Source organism: Eleutherodactylus coqui, chromosome 9 (assembly GCF_035609145.1).
Source record: "Eleutherodactylus coqui strain aEleCoq1 chromosome 9, aEleCoq1.hap1, whole genome shotgun sequence".
Taxonomy (NCBI): Eukaryota; Metazoa; Chordata; class Amphibia; order Anura; family Eleutherodactylidae; genus Eleutherodactylus; species Eleutherodactylus coqui.
The window spans coordinates 86,468,389-86,485,791 of record NC_089845.1 but is presented as its reverse complement, the minus strand read 5'-3'; positions in this window follow the sequence as shown (position 1 = coordinate 86,485,791).

Genomic DNA, 17,403 nt, shown 5'->3' with positions numbered 1-17,403 from the left:
ATAGTATAATCTCTTATTGCAAGCTAAACATCACTAAATCCTAAATCTTAGGTATGTATATGCCTGACTCTGTTATTTCCAGTTTAAAAAGCAAATTCTTCTTTCCCTAGGTATCGGACTCACTTACCTATTTAGGGTTTAACCCTTTGCAATCCAATTTTGGATTCAGGGTTTCCTAGGGGGCTTTCTCTTTCTGCCATTATACAATGGCGCCATCTGCTGGCTAGAGGTAGTACTGCGGTATCTGACATGCCGGAAAGGCCCCCGACAACAGAGCGGCCAGTAATCTACAGTAAGAATACCTTGTCAGATGTATTCCGACATTAGAGCTGTACAACCTTCAATGAGAATGTTTTCAGACGTCAGACAGTGGATTGGAAAGGGTTAAACGATCCTACTATTTGTGAATAAATATATTCCATTACTCTAAAATATTGAGCATGATTTAACCAATTTTCCTAAATATGAACCATCATTGGTCAGCAGAATATCAACCATTAAGATGTTTATACTTCAAAAAGTCTTATATATATTTAGGAATCCCCCTACCCCTGTTTCTGTTTCTAAGCTTCATACACTATGAAAAATTCTTAATAAACATGTTTGGAAAGAGCAACGCCCTCATGTGGCAGCCCACACTTTATATCTTCCCATTCATAAAGGCATATTAGGTTTAACAAAGGTTTCTTATTATTTGTATGTGACCATAATTGATCAAGCCAGACATTGAAAAGCCAATCCATCACAAAGCACCTGCCGATGTTATATTATGGCTAATAACTTCGGAATTTTATGTACCTGAATCTCCTAATATTAATATTGAGATCACAACATGGAAATCCATAATAATTTTCAAATCTATTATCCCCTTCAGACTGAATTACCCTTACAGGTGATACCCTTAATTATTCCAAATATCTCAATTAGTAACGGGATTACTGCAGAGATAATTTAAATCTTAGACATATGGGAAGGCAATCACCTAATATCCTCTAATGGCATTTTTGCTAAATTTCACATTCTTAACAAAGCTTTTCATAAATTCCTCAGAATACTCTATTTTATTACTCAAACTCCTAATCTGTGTTCTATTTCCAAAATTATGTTTGAATTAGTGTTCTTTAATTTAAATAAAGTTGCCAAAGGCATTTCAAGACTTTATACGGTTATTCAGAATAGATCTTTGGGGTTGAGCCCTTGCTTACTCCATTGGGAAAGAGATCAAGGTATCTCTATGGGCATAGAAGACTGGAATAAAACATTTATGCTAGCGAGCTCGCTTTCAAAATGTGGAGTTGACAAGGAAGTGTATCTATCCTTGGTATTTCACTCCTATTTGCTTTGCAGCTAATTATTCTACCAGTTCAGATAAATGCTGGAGATGCTCTGGTAGTAAAGGAACCTTGAAACACTTGTTTTTGGGATTTCTCATGTATTAACTGCTTTTGAAACCAAGTTAAATTCTTTCTTGAAAATGCTTTAAGTATTTCAATAATATGGAGATGCCCCTTAGTACTGCTGCATGTGGGTGTTGCAAGTTTAAACCCTACTGATAAGACCATAGTCTTCCATATCCTAGTAGCAGCAAAGGCTTTGATTGCAAAACTTTACAAAATGACTAAGGTCCTGCAATGGCTGAGCTTACTGCCTATGTTAGCAAAACTTTTTTTTAAGTGGATACATTCACCATTTTATTGTTCTATCTTGTGTTAGCATTACATAAATTCATTGAGTTTTTAGATAGAACCTTATTGGATGTATTCCATATTTACCAGGAACCTGTTTACCTTGTTATGTTTATGGCTTTTTTATTTAATTAAAAAAAGAAATCAAGCTCTTTATATGTAAAATTATTTATAAGCTACAATTGTCGTTTGATGAGACTTTGAATCATTATTTAAAATTGTGACATTGTAACAATCCGTTCTTGCTCAATAAAATTTATTTTAAAAAAGTAATCAAAAAGTTATATGCACCTTAAAAGCTACTGCTTGCCGCAAAACATAACCCTTCACTAGAAAAATGAAAAACTTAGAAGACTCAGAATATAGTAACACAAAACAATTTTAAAAAAGTTTTTTACTTTTAAAATTAGTAAAACAAAAAGCTATGTAAATTAAGCATCTCCGTAATCAGTAGTTAAAATTTCATTTTTACTGGACATTGAACACTGAAAATGAAGCCCAAAAAACAATGGCACAATTGCATTTTTTGCATTTGACCATACCCAAACATTTTATAAATGCGTTATATGGTATGTTATATGGTACCATTAAAAGAAGGAATTTGTCCTGCAAGGGGTAGGCCTTTATTTGGTTATTTAGACAGAAAAGTTATGCTGTTTGAAAGTGAAAACAAAACTATAAAAATGAAAAAAGATATTTGGCTGCGGCACCAAGGAGTTAAATATTTCCAACTATTTTGCTGCAGTAGAGTCTGTATAATTCCTTCACACAGCTGGTTGTCCTGCTGCTTCTGACATAGATGTAACAGCATACTGCTCCTGCTTTTGACAACTCCTTCTGCGCTACCCCTCCCTTCTCTTAGCGTTAGATATGGCAGTAATGAGGAGGACTGACTACACTAAATTATTTCCAGAATAATCTCGCTTCTAATTTATAACCCCCAATTATCTTCGCAATTAGACTCAATAAAAATATGTTCTCCTAATTCATAGTACAAGACAAAAGTGCATTAGAAAGGATGTATAGTCTGCCTATTGTCCAGTAGTGTGCTTCCTGCGCACAGTAGATGCAGGGCTAAGTAGCTCATTGTCACTGGAACAATTTAACTCGTAAACTGTAGTTCCAGTTATCTCACATGTTGAGAGATTAATAAATACATCGCTCAATGATGGAAAAGAATTACAAATACAGATGTATTTATGTGTCTATGAGGCACATGCAGGGAATGAAGAGACATAGGATAATTTAAACTACAGCCTGATATCTCTGTACATAGATATCTCCCACAGGTACCAAAAAACAATGTTAATATTTTGCAATGCAAGCAAGAAGTAAAAAAACTGCTACGTACAAAGACATAATTTCCTAGCATGTCTGCATGGCATGCTACATTAGCACACTACACATTCATCTTGTAGGGGGATGGCTGTGCTATGCAAATAATGTAGAGAACAGTGTTTTGCTACATTATTAGCTAAGTGCACTAATCAGCATATTAAAGTTGCGACATCTGTAAATAAAGCACAGACTCTTTATTATTACCACAGATCCAAAGTGCATGAATGCAAATGTGACTGCTGGCACAGCCCAGGAGGACTCAGCAGAGAAGAGAAGTCCATTATCTGATGTGGATTGTGACATATTGCATCAAAAGTTAAGAAGAGTAATTTACACACAGCACAAAGGCTAAGAGGGTACGCTTGTGACAAACTACAGGACTTCCTGCCAGAAGGGAGTGGAATTAAGTCTCACAGAAAACCTCAACTACCAAATAATAATTTTATTAGTAACTGCTGCAATGTAATATATATATATATATGTGTGTGTGTGTGTGAATTTCAATAATGATGAATTTTAACTGCTCATAAAATCCCTCAAGTGTTTGTACAAACATGGCATATGATGGCATATGATGGCATATGTTGCACATACACGCAAAGTTTCCACTGCAGATTTGTGCACTGGAAATATGCGGAGTGTACAGTGCAGGCCAATAAATGAGATTTCAATAACACTCTCATCCACACTTTGTGGGGAAACAAAAACCACAATGTTAAATGACCTGCAGTGCATATTTTAAACCACAGCCTGTCAATTTATGCTCTAGATTTGTTGCAGATTTTTCTATTTGAATTCAATCAGAAAGTCAAAATCTTCAACAAATCGCAATTGTTGCAGATGCTGCTGCAGATTTTCAATGGATCCACAGTAAAATCAAAAATAATTAAGAAGAAAACATTCCACTCACCTTCTTCATCTTCTCCCTGCTCGCTCCTCTACAGAATGTTGTCTGATTCTTGGCTGTTCTCTGCTTCCTGGCCCTCAACAATAATGTGTTGTACAGACATGTAACTGTTGAGGCTAGTCACAGGATTTTCAGAAATTGCATGGGATGAGACGTCAGGAGAGACTAATGGGGTACCTGACAAGCCTCTCTATGTGAGTGGGGGAAATTTACTTGATATTTTTCTAAGCTTTTCCATAGCGGCAAATTTGCAAACAAATCTGCACTAAAATGGTAGGGATTGACTCCAGACAGATTTTCCTCAACACTCCATGTGAACATACTCTTAAACTTCACTCAAACTTCTAATTCTAATATGTTCTAAACAGCAGTCACATTAACACATCTTTTTCTGTTTCATAACATTTACGAAACTTTATATTCATATTAAAAAAAACATGATAATTGGCACTACATGTAATTTCCTGGGCATCATCAATGGAATTCTGCACATCTAGTACACCAGCCTCTCTTTTCCTATTTAGAACTCACTTAAGTGATGTCTGTAATTACATGCAAATTATGCTTTCCTGGTCTTGCCAAAAATATGCTAAGAGAATTGCCCATTATGTAAAAAATAAAGAACAGAAAGTTAGATGCTTGTAAAACAAAAGTTACAAAACTTTGAGAAACATTGCAAAGTTCAGCATGAAAGATATGAGATGACATGAAAAAATCTGACTGGTCAGCATGGATAACATTTCTAGTTTTCTTACTGCAATAGGTTTCACAAATATTCCCTCTTCTTTCATAGTGATAAAGTTTGCAATAATTTGCTACATCTACAGTATACACTGCAGGACTGAAGATGGTGCTTTTCTAACAACATTAATTCTAAGTGATTCCCAGTGGATGTAAAATGGACTTTTGCAGCCTGATGAAACCTGGCAACTTCCTTGCATTTGGGCAGCAGAACAAGTGCAGAGGATGATCTATATTAATTTTATGATTGTTTTATTTTAATAAATATTTATGAATTGCTGAACCTCCTGCATCCTTCTATTGGCCTCTATTTTATCTTCAATTCCATCAGGATATGGTGCTAAGTAATGCAAGTCCCTCTTAGCAATGCCAAGCCACACTATTCTGCACATTCAGACAGGTCAGCTTAGTAGGAAACTATTTATTTCTTTTAGCTTAGAAAGTTTTCAGTGAGCAGTTTTGCAGAAATAGTGTCTGTAAACTGTACCAGTTGCCTGAAGCATGTTTTGGTGATTGGAACATAACTGTTTAGAAATGTAAGGAATCAGCCTAAGTATTTATACAGTAAGGGTGTATGCCCATGGACGGAATCACTACGCGTATCCTGCTGCGGAAAACCGCGCATTTTTCCGCAGCTATTAGGTTCTATTGAACCTAATAGCTTTCTGCCTGCCAATGCTCACATGCAGAAATGTACCATGGATTTCCGCAAGCTGGAAAAAAAACGCTGATTTACGCCGCAGGCGGTCTCCATTAATATAGTATTAATGGAGAATGCAGAAATCCGCAATCACTCGCAGCACTCGTGGGCATGAGCCCTAAAGCTGCACATACTCATTAGACTGGGTTCACGCATTGGTTTTGGTCTCTGTTTAATGTATATGCTGGGTTGTATGCATTAAACTGAGGCTGTGACGGATGCCTACCAGTGGCATCCACCACCCATAGACTAATATGGGATACATTTAACAGATATGTTGTAAGTAGAGATGAGCGAACACGTTCGGCCCCGCCCCTTTTTCGCCCGAACACCGAACTTTGCGAACACTTCAGTGTTCGGGCGAAAAAGTTCGGGGGCCGCCGTGGCAGCGCGGGGGGGTGCGGCGGGGAGTGGGGGGGAGAGGGAGAGAGAGAGGGCTCCCCCCTGTTCCCCGCTACTGCCGCCCGCGCCGCCGCGCATCTCCCCGCCCCCCGGCGGCACCCGGACACTTACGCGCGAACACTGCAGTGTTCGGCGAAGCCGGTGTCCGGGTGCGGATGTGTCCGTAACGGACATGTTCGCTCATCTCTAGTTGTAAGTTTTTTTTATAACAAATCTGTTAAGCAGATGACATTATAGCCTATGAGTGATGAATGTGACTGCTAGGTAACCATTTAACAGATCCGTCATCCATAGGCTGTATTGGTATCCATTTAAATTTCAAGATATAGCTGTTAAATGGATGCCTGTAATGGATACCATACAGTGGCATCCATTACTCACAGGCAAAAATAATATCCAATTAATGGAAAGATTTTGTTACAGGAATCTATACAATTGGAATTGCATAGTCTACTATGCTCTTCTATCCAGAAGTAAAAGACACCAACAGTAAACACCAGCCAGAGGGAGGCCAAAAGGACATTCCTTTGGCATTCAGCTAATAATGGACCCCTGTAGACGCATTTAGCATGTATGTGGTTAGCATTCCCAATGTAGACACTAAAAGCAGAAGAAAAACATAGTGTGAATCCAGTGTGACGGCGTAGACTGCGCCATGATTTCTGGGTTAGACTGGAATGATATCACGACGTTAGCTTTGGATCATGTGACGCGCATGCTAGCACATGCACATTTAACTTGGGCTGGGCAGTTGAGGGTTAATCATCCCTTCTGCTGTTTAGCTGCTGTGCTGGCTGACATGATTGATAGTTCAGCCAGTCAGTAAGTTTATTAGTTTGGTTTTGCTATTGAGCTGGCTGGGATGATTGTAAGCTCAGACAGTCAGTCGGATTATTTATTGTGATATTTAGTCCAGTTCCTTTTAACTAAGGTAGCTGGTTATACTGATTATGTACTGGCCACACTGTGAAAAAAGCATCTTCAGTAAAATTTAGCTATCCAAGTGTTCAGTATTAATGATTCAGTTGGCTCAGTACTTCAGGTTTACATAGCATCAGTAGATCAGTGCTTAGTCTAGACACCATCTGGCAGTTTCAGACTGTTCTCCAGTCTCTGACCCTTAGTGGGGTCGCCTTTTTCAGGGTGGATGTTCTGCTTGAGGGACCAGTCTCATTTGGTTATTCTGGCTATCGTGAAATCAATAAAATCCTCCGTACCTAGCTATATGCAGTCCTGTTATCTTTAGCAAGTCCAAAAAGACCTGTATTACCAGTCACAGGTTTTACTCTGACTTTATATCTAAAATTTATCGCCTCCGCTTGTGTGAACTAGTTGATTCAGACAAAACACCCAGCCTTTGATGCATTTTAGCAAATCCAGTCGATACTGGGTGAACCCACTGACAATCTCAGGAGTTTATTGGAACTGTGCCCTGACAGCAGATGCTAGGGAGAACAATGATCAGATTCTTTGGGTTTTGATATGCCCAAATCCTTTGTTCTGTCAGGACATAAGAGGTCAGAGATGACTAACATGGATTTGTTAACCTTTCTGGTATTGAAACAACATGCATGCTCTGCCCAACCCTCATTTGCCCTAAAGTCTGCTGTTTGATGACCTCTTGGAATGCCTGTTATCACTTAGTTATCACTTAAACTTTTTCCCGATGACAGATGTCAGTTTAAGCAAGGCTCAAGTAATTTGGGATTTAACAAACAAAATCTTATATTCTATTTACAGTTTTCTCTATTGAATAATCACCAGACTGAGCCAAGCATGCATGTTTATGAGGATTACAGGGGAACAGCTGGAGGTCAAATAAAGCATTTGCCCAACATCCATCTAAAATGTATGTTCAACAAAAGGGGGATATGTGATAAAACTATGTGATAACAGTATCAGACTGATCATGAGACAGGGCATTCACTTCAGCTCAGGAAACATTTTATTTCACTCTGGGTTGGAGAGTCACATTATCCAGAGATATCTTAGTAAATGCTGAATCCTGGAGTCTGGGTATTTTCCTTATGTAGCTGGAGAAAACAGACTTTGATTCAGTTAGTAACTGATCGGGCATTTGCTGCTAAAGGAAATATAGAAACACTCCCAATACCGCTATCAAACTTAGAAACATTAATAAAAAAGTAATTTAATATAGAGACTTTTTCTCTAAGGCTCAAAGATCATTATAGTAAATAGAGAAATTGAGGCAGCCATCTTGGGAGTACTATGCCTACATGATTTTTTGCATTTATGGACATGGCTACAGGGACCATATTACTCCACATACTCATCTGTATTGTTTTCACTTTATTTGCTTTCTGGAAGTTTTATTTCAAGTTATTGCATTTTGACAATACACATTTATTTCTTTCATCTTGAAATATTTCTGCATTTGGTAAGTGTTTTATAAGAACACTGCAGACAGTAGTTAACAGTAGTAATGAAGCTATTGGATAAATGTTAATAACAGCTCAATGGTAAAAAATAATCTACACTGACGCTTATGAATTATTTCATAGGTGATCCCTGTACAGCAATTAACTGTGTATTGCAATGTAGAAAGCAGTGTTTATGTTGTTTTCTTATGTCTACTCTAGTTGTTCTACATTCAGTGGTTTGGGGAATGTTTGTATTTCTTGCATCCAGCTGGAATACTATTAATGGACCAGGAATGCTAATATATCGTCTGACAGCAATGCATCTTTGTATGTCTTCAGAGGTTTTCTCCATTGTGTAGGTAGATAGATAGATATTAGATAGATAGATAGATAGATAGATATGAGATAGATAGACAGATATTAGATGGATGGTTAGATAGATGAATAGATAGATAGATATTAGATAGATGGAAGATAGCTAGATAGATAAATAGACAAATATGGGACTAGATGGATGGTTAGATAAATAGATATTAGATGGTTAGATAGCTAGATAGATAAATAGACAGATAGATATGAAATAGACAGATATTAGATGGATGGATGGTTAGATAGATATTAGATGGATAGATAGATAGATAGATAGATAGATAGATAGATAATAGAGATATTAGATGAATGTTCAGATAGACATTAGACTAATGGTTAGATAGATAGATAGATAAATAAATAGATAGATATGGGATAGATAGAGAGATAGATAGATAGATAGATATTAGATAGGTATTAGATGGTTAGATAGATAGAAGATAGAGATATTAGATGCATGGTTAGATAGATATTAGATTAATGGTTAGATAGATAGATATATAGATAAATATTGGATGGATGAATAGATATTAGAGAAATAGATACTAGTTAGATGGACAGATATCAGATAGATAGATATTACATGGATGGTTAGATAGACATTAGAATATTGGTTAGAGAGATAGATAGATAGATATTAGATAGATAATAGATAGATAGATATTAGATATGAGATAGATTGAAGATAGATATGAGATTAGATGGATGGTTGGATAGATATTAGATGATCAGATAGATAGGAGATAGATAGAGAGATAGATAGATATGAGATTAGATGGATGGTTAGATGGATATTAGATGGTTAGATAGATAGATAGATAGATAGATAGATAGATAGATATTAGATGGATGGTTAGATAGATAGATATTAGATTAATGGTTAGATAGATAGAGAGATAGATATTAGATTAATGGTTAGATAAATAGATATTAGATGGATGGATAGATAGATAGATGAAAGATAGATAGGTATTAGATAGATACTAGTTAGATGGCTAGATATCAGATAGATAGATATTACATGTATGGTTAGATAGATAGGTATTACATAGATAGACAGATATTAGATGGATGGTTAGATAGATATTAGATAGATAGATAGATAGATAGATAGATAGATAGATAGATTAAATGGATGGTTAGATAGATATTAGAATATTGGTTAGAGAGATAGATAGATATCAGATGGATGATAGATAGATATTAGATATGAGATAGATAGAAGATAGATAAATAGATATGAGATTAGATGGATGGTTAGATAGATATTAAATGATCAGATAGATAGAGAGATAAGAGATAGACAAATATTAGATGGATGGTTAGATAGACAGATAGATAGATATGAAATAGATGGAAGATAGATAGATATTAAATATGAGATAGATAGATAGATGGGGGATATATAGATAGATACTAGATAGATGGATAGATATTAGATAGATATTAGATGGATGGTTAGATAGATAGATATTAGATGGATAGATAGATAGAAAGATAGATGATAGAGATAATAGATGAATGGTTAGATAGACATTAGATTAATGGTTAGATAGAAAGAGAGATAGAAATTAGATGGATGCGAGATAGATAGATATTAGATATGAGATAGATAGATAGATAGATAGATAGATAGATGATAGATAGATAGATATTAGATGGTTAGATAGATAGATAGAAGATAGAGATATTAGATGGATGGTTAGATAGATATTAGAAGGATAGATATTAGATAGATAGATAGATAGATGGAAGATAGATAGATACTGGATAGATGGATAGATATTAGATAGATAGATCGCTAGATAGATACTGTATATTACAAATACCATGCAGTATTCAGTAACAGGGGGATTTCAGTTGCATATCCTAAACATTCCCATCATGTACTCACTACTATGTACAACAATAGCTCACTATTTCTACAAATGGAAAATGAGTGCTAAAGTCATCTCACAATTGTTGAGGATCAGGAAAATTCTGATTGAAATATCTTAAATAATTCTGTAGCACTAAGAGCTATTATCAGTTATCATTCGCTTATGGTTTTTCCCATCATGTTGCACAGAAAATGTTACTGTAGAAGTTTTGACTCTTGGTGAAAGAACACCACTCATCTACTAAACCAGGCATACATCACATAGACTGAGGAAGAGTCTACTAAGATAATGACTCTATCCTAGCAAAAACGTAACCTCAAGTCTCCAAATGAGACAAAAGTAGAAGTGATCTAGGAGCTTGCCAAGTGGACCTATAACTATCCATCATCCCTATTTAAAACTTATGGCATATATTGTACAGTCTTTATTGATACTTGGATACATATAATGATTGCCGAGGAAAGCAGAAATTTATAGTCCATGTTCAACATATTCCAAGGGCAGGAAGAAGGAAGCCTTACCAAATTAATTTGCAAATAAGATTAAAACTAGATATGAGCAAGCACCAAAATGCTCGGGTGCTCGTTACTCGGGACGAAATTTTCGCGATGCTCGAGGGTTAGTTTCGAGTAACGAACCCCATTGAAGTCAATGGGCGACCCGAGCATTTTTGTATATCGCCGATGCTCGCTAAGGTTTCCATTTGTGAAAATCTGGGCAATTCAAGAAAGTGATGGGAACGACACAGCAACGGATAGGGCAGGCGAGGGGCTACATATTGGGCTGCATCTCAAGTTCCCAGGTCCCACTATTAAGCCACAATAGCGGCAAGAGTGCCCCCCCCTCCCAACAATTTTTACTTCTGAAAAGCCCTCATTAGCAATGCATAACTTAGCTAAGCACCACACTACCTCCAACAAAGCACAATCACTGCCTGCATGACACTCCGCTGCCACTTCTCCTGGGTTACATGCTGCCCAACCCCCCGCACGACCCAGTGTCCACAGCACATACCAAGGTGTCCCTGCGCAGCCTTCAGCTGCCCTCATGCCACACCACCCTCATGTCTATTTATAAGTGCGTCTGCCATGAGGAGGAACCGCAGGCACATACTGCAGAGGGTTGGCACGGCTAGGCAGCGACCCTCTTTAAAAGGGGCGGGGCGATAGCCCACAATGCTGTACAGAAGCAATGAGAAATATAATCCTGTGCCACCGCCATCAGGAGCTGCACACGTGGGCATAGCAATGGGGAACCTATGTGCCACACACTATTCATTCTGTCAAGGTGTCTGCATGCCCCAGTCAGACCGCGGTTTTTTATAAATAGTCACAGGCAGGTACAACTCCGCAATGGGAATTCCGTGTGCACCCACAGCATGGGTGGCTCCCTGGAACCCACCGGCTGTACTTAAATGTATCCCATTGCAGTGCCCTGGACAGCAGAGCTAACATCAGATTAAATGCAGGTGGGCTTCGGCCCACACTGCATGCCCCAACCTGACCAGGGTTTTTAATTCATAGACACAGCCAGGTACAACTCCCTATTGTGAAATCCCTGTGGACCGACAGCATGGGTGGGTGCCAGGAAGCCACCGGTGGTACATAAATATATCCCATTGCAGTGCCCAGCACAGCTGAGGTAATGTCATGTTTAATGCAGGTGGGCTTCGGCCCACACTGCATGCCCCAGTCAGACTGGGGTTCTTTAGAAGTGGACACATGCAGTTACAACTCCGTGTGAACCGACAGCATGGGTGGGTGCCAGGAAGCCAACGGCGGTACATAAATATATCCCATTGCAGTGCCTAGCACAGCTGAGGTAACGTCAGCTTTAATGCAGGTGGGCAAAAAATTGGTGTACCAACAGTACTAATGTACGTCAGAAAAATTGCCCATGCCCAACCAACAGGGCAGGTGAAACCCATTAATCGCTTTGGTTAATTTGGCTTAATTTGCAACTAGGCCTGGAGGCAGCCCAGTTAAATTAAAAATTGGTTGTGGTGAAAGTTTCAACACTTTAATGAGAATTGAAACGTATAAAAATTGTTTACAAAAATTATATGACTGAGCCTTGTGGGCCTAAGAAAAATTGCCCATTCGGCGTGATTACGTCAGGTTTCAGGAGGAGGAGGATGAATATTATACACAGATTGATGAAGCTAAAAGGTCCCCGTTTTTGATGGTGATAGAGAACGATGCTTCCATCCGCGGGTACAGCCTACGTATTGTTTAGGTATCGCTGCTGTCCGCTGGTGGAGAAGAGAAGTCTGGGGAAATCCAGGCTTTGTTCATCTTGATGAGTGTAAGCCTGTCGGCACTGTCGGTTGACAGGCGGGTACGCTTATCTGTGATGATTCCCCCAGCCGCACTAAGCACCCTCTCTGACAAGACGCTAGCCGCAGGACAAGCAAGCACCTCCAGGGCATACAGCGCGAGTTCAGGCCACGTGTCCAGCTTCGACACCCAGTAGTTGTAGGGAGCAGGGGCGTCACGGAGGAAGGTCGTGTGATCGGCTACGTACTCCCTCACCATCCTTTTACAGTGCTCCTGCCGACTCAGCCTTGACTGGGGAGCGGTGACACACTCTTGCTGGGGAGCCAGAAAGCTGTCAAAGGCCTTAGAGAGTGTTCCCCTGCCTGTGCTGTACATGCTGCCTGATCTCCACGCCTCTCCTGCTACCTGGCCCTCAGAACTGCGCCTTCGGCCACTAGCACTGTCGGATGGGAATTTTACAATCAGTTTGTCCGCCAGAGTCCTGTGGTATAGCATCACTCTCGAACCCCTTTCCTCTTCGGGTATGACAGTGGAAAGGTTCTCCTTATACCGTGGGTCGAGCAGTGTATACACCCAGTAATCCGTAGTGGCCAGAATGCGTGTAACGCGAGGGTCACGAGAAAGGCATCCTAACATGAAGTCAGCCATGTGTGCCAGGGTACCTGTACGCAACACATGGCTGTCCTCACTAGGAAGATCACTTTCAGGATCCTCCTCCTCCTCCTCAGGCCATACACGCTGAAAGGATGACAGGCAAGCAGCATGGGTACCCTCAGCAGTGGGCCAAGCTGTCTCTTCCCCCTCCTCCTCAACCTCCTCCCCCTCCTCCTCCTCCTCCTCAACGCGCTGAGATATAGACAGGAGGGTGCTCTGACTATCCAGCGACATACTGTCTTCCCCCGCCTCTGTTTCCGAGTGCAAAGCGTCTGCCTTTATGCTTTGCAGGGAACTTCTCAAGAGGCATAGCAGAGGAATGGTGACGCTAATGATTGCAGCATCGCCGCTCACCATCTGGGTAGACTCCTCAAAGTTTCCAAGGACCTGGCAGATGTCTGCCAACCAGGCCCACTCTTCTGTAAAGAATTGAGGAGGCTGACTCCCACTGCGCCGCCCATGTTGGAGTTGGTATTCCACTATAGCTCTTCGCTGCTCATAGAGCCTGGCCAACATGTGGAGCGTAGAGTTCCACCGTGTGGGCACGTCGCACGGCAGTCGGTGCACTGGTAGATGAAACCGATGTTGCAGGGTGCGCAGGGTGGCAGCGTCCGTGTGGGACTTGCAGAAATGTGCGCAGAGTCGGCACACCTTTCCGAGCAGGTCTAACAGCTGACACATCTAGATTGCGAGACAGAGCTTGCGGAGGAGGAGGAGGAGGGTGGTTTAGTGGAGGAAGCATACACCGCCGCAGATACCACCACCGAGCTGGGGCCCGCAATTCTGGGGGTGGGTAGGACGTGAGCGGTCCCAGGCTCTGACTCTGTCCCAGCCTCCACTAAATTCACCCAATGTGCCGTCAGGGAGATATAGTGGCCCTGCCCGCCTGTGCTTGTCCACGTGTCCATTGTTAAGTGGACCTTGGCAGTAACCACTTTGGTGAGGGCGCGTACAATGTTGCGGGAGACGTGGTCGTGCAGGGCTGGGACGGCACATCGGGAAAAGTAGTGGCGACTGGGAACTGAGTAGCGCGGGGCCGCGGCCGCCATCTTACCTTTGAAAGCCTCCGTTTCCACAACCCTATACGGCAGCATCTCCAGGCTGATAAATTTGGCTATGTGCACGTTTAACGCTTGAGCGTGCAGGTGCGTGGCGGCGTACTTGCGCTTGCGCTCCAATACTTGCGCTAGCGACGGCTGGACGGTGCGCTGAGAGACATTGGTGGATGGGGCCAAGGACAGCGGAGGTGAGGGTGTGGGTGCAGGCCAGGAGACGGTAGTGCCTGTGTCCTGAGAGGGGGGTTGGATCTCAGTGGCAGGTTGGGGCACAGGGGGAGAGGCAGTGGTGCAAACCGGAGGCGGTGAACGGCCTTCGTCCCACCTTGTGGGGTGCTTGGCCATCATATGTCTGCGCATGCTGGTGGTGGTGAGGCTGGTGGTAGTGGCTCCCCGGCTGATCTTGGTGCGACAAAGGTTGCACACCACTGTTCGTCGGTCGTCTGCACTCTCAGTGAAAAACTGCCAGACCTTTGAGCACCTCGGCCTCTGCAGGGTGGCATGGCGCGAGGGGGCGCTTTGGAAAACAGTTGGTGGATTATTCGGTCTGGCCCTGCCTCTACCCCTGGCCACTGCACTGCCTCTTTCAACCTACCCTGCTGCTGCCCTTGCCTCCCCCTCTGAAGACCTGTCCTCAGTAGGCGTAGCAAACCAGGTGGGGTCAGTCACCTCATCGTCCTGCTGCTCTTCCTCCGAATCCTCTGTGCGCTCCTCCCTCGGACTTACTCCAATTACTACTACCTGAGTGATAGACAACTGTGTCTCATCGTCATCGTCCTCCTCACCCACTTAAAGCTCTTGAGACAGTTGCCGGAAGTCCCCAGCCTCATCCCCCGGACCCCGGGAACTTTCCAAAGGTTGGGCATCAGTCACGACAAACTCCTCCGGTGGGAGAGGAACCATTGCTGGCCATTCTGGGCAGGGGCCCAGGAACAGTTCCTGGGAGTCTGCCTGCTCCTCAGAATGTGTCATTGTAATGGAGTGAGGAGGCTGGAAGGAGGAGCAGTAGCTAGAGGATTCAGAGTTGCAGCAGTGGACGGCGCAGAATTCTGGGTGGTCGATAGATTGTTGGATGCACTTTCTGCCATCCACGACAGGACCTGCTCACACTGCTCATTTTCTAATAAAGGTCTACCGCGTGGACCCATTAATTGTGAGATGAATGTGGGGACGCCAGAAACGTGCCTCTCTCCTAATCCCGCAGCAGTCGGCTGCGATACACCTGGATCAGGAGCTCGGCCTGTGCCCACACCCTGACTTGGGCCTCCGCGTCCTCGCCCGTGTCCACGTCCTCTAGGCCTACCCCTACCCCTCAGCATGCTGTATTACCAGTAGTGCAGAAACAGAATGCTGTAATTAAATGTGCCGCTTATTGTCCTGTGGTTGGAGGCTGACTTTGCTTACGGAACGCACAGCAGAGCCAGGAAACAATTTTGCGCATGCCTGTATTGAGACGTAGGTGCGTATGACTGAGCTAGTGGAATTCACAGCGCAGAAGCAGTCAAGTGGCCAAAGGCCAGTAGTAGGCCTTAAGTATTTTGCTTCTATTTTTTTTAAATGCTGAGCTGATACAGCAGACAGATACTGTAGGCAGCGTATAATATTATGTATACTGTTTCCCTCTGGCGGGTTGACGGCGGTGCTGTAACGGAGACAGCAGAGCCAGGAAACAATTTTGTGCAAGCCTGCTGTAACGCTTAGCTGCGTATTAATTAGGACTACTACCCCCAGCAGATAGATACTGTAGGCAGCGTATAATATTATGTATACTGTTTCTTTCTGGCGGGATGACGGCGGTGATGTAACAGAGACAGCAGAGCCAGGAAACAATTTTGCGCAAGCCTGCTGTAACGCTCAGCTGCGTATTAATTAGGACTACTACCCCCAGCAGATAGATACTGTAGGCAGCGTATAATATTATGTATACTGTTTCCCTCTGGCGGGATGACGGCGGTGATGTAACGGAGACAGCAGAGCCAGGAAACAATTTTGCGCAAGCCTGCCGTAACGCTTAGCTGCGTATTAATTAGGACTACTACCCCCAGCAGATAGATACTGTAGGCAGCGTATAATATTATGTATACTGTTTCCCTCTGGCGGGATGACGGCGGTGATGTAACAGAGACAGCAGAGCCAGGAAACAATTTTGCGCAAGCCTGCTGAAACGCTTAGCTGCGTATTAATTAGGACTACTACCCCCAGCAGACAGATACTGCAGGCAGCGTATAATATTATGTATACTGTTTCTTTCTGGCGGGATGACGGCGGTGATGTAACAGAGACAGCAGAGCCAGGAAACAATTTGGCGCAAACCTGCTGTAACGCTTAGCTGCGTATTAATTAGGACTACTACCCCCAGCAGACACGCAGTAAACTGAAGACGGTCACAGGCAGCCCAAATATAGTATTTTTCCCCAATTTTTTTTTAAAAAGCCCACTGCCTATATAGCCTGTATATCTCTTTCCCTGCCTCACCAGTACTGGCCCTATACTCTGTACAATGGCTGCAGACTGAGGACGCAATGCTCTGCACGCCCGATATACAAAAAAAATTGTGCAACACTGCTAAAAGCAGCCTCAACAGTACTGCACACGGTCAGATGTGGCCCTAAGAAGGAACGTTGGGGTTCTTGAAGCCTAAAATCACTCCTAACGCTCTCCCTATAGCAGCTCCGGCATCAGCAGCACTTTCCCTGATCTCTGTCAGAATGCATCTGTGGCGAGCCGCGGGAGGGGCCAATTTATATACTCGGGTGACACCTGATCTCGCCAGCCACTCACTGCAGGGGGGTGGTATAGGGCTTGAACGTCGCAGGGGGAAGTTGTAATGCCTTCCCTGTCTTTCTATTGGCCAGAAAAGTGCTCTAACGTCTCAGAGATGAAAGTGAAAGTAACTCGAACATCGCGTGGTACTCGTCACGAGTAACGAGCATCCCGAACACGCTAATACTCGAACGAGTATCAAGCTCGGACGAGTACGTTCGCTCATCTCTAATTAAAACTAATAAGACTGAG